The following is a 565-nucleotide window of genomic DNA, read 5'->3' as shown; positions in this document are numbered from 1 at the left end:
TGATATAATGAAATTGAATCAACTTTCAAACTTAGCCTCAACAAAATCAAATCGATTAAGTTCTGTAACTTCTTATTATGATATATATATATATATATATATATATATATATATATATATATATATATATATATATGTATATATATATATATATATATATATATATATATATATATATATATATATATATATATATATATTATTACTATCCAAGCTACAACCGTAGTTGGAAAAGCAAGATGCTATAAGCCCAGGGGCTCCAACAGGGAAAAATAGCCCAGTGAGGAAAGGAAATAAGGAAATAAATAAATGAAGAGAATTAATTAACAATAAATCATTCTAAAATAAGAAACAACGTCAAAACAGACATGTCATATAATAAACTATCAAGAACATCAAAAACAAATATGTCATAAATAAACTATAAAAAGACTATGTCCGCCTGGTCAACAAAAAAAGCATTTGCTCCAACTTTGAACTTTTGAAGTTCTACTGATTCAACCACCCGATTAGGAAGATCATTCCACAACTTGGTCACAGCTGGAATAAAACTTCTAGAGTACTG

This window comes from Palaemon carinicauda, chromosome 9 (genome assembly GCF_036898095.1).
Source record: "Palaemon carinicauda isolate YSFRI2023 chromosome 9, ASM3689809v2, whole genome shotgun sequence".
In the NCBI taxonomy this organism is placed as follows: Eukaryota; Metazoa; Arthropoda; class Malacostraca; order Decapoda; family Palaemonidae; genus Palaemon; species Palaemon carinicauda.
This window is presented reverse-complemented; position numbering follows the sequence as displayed.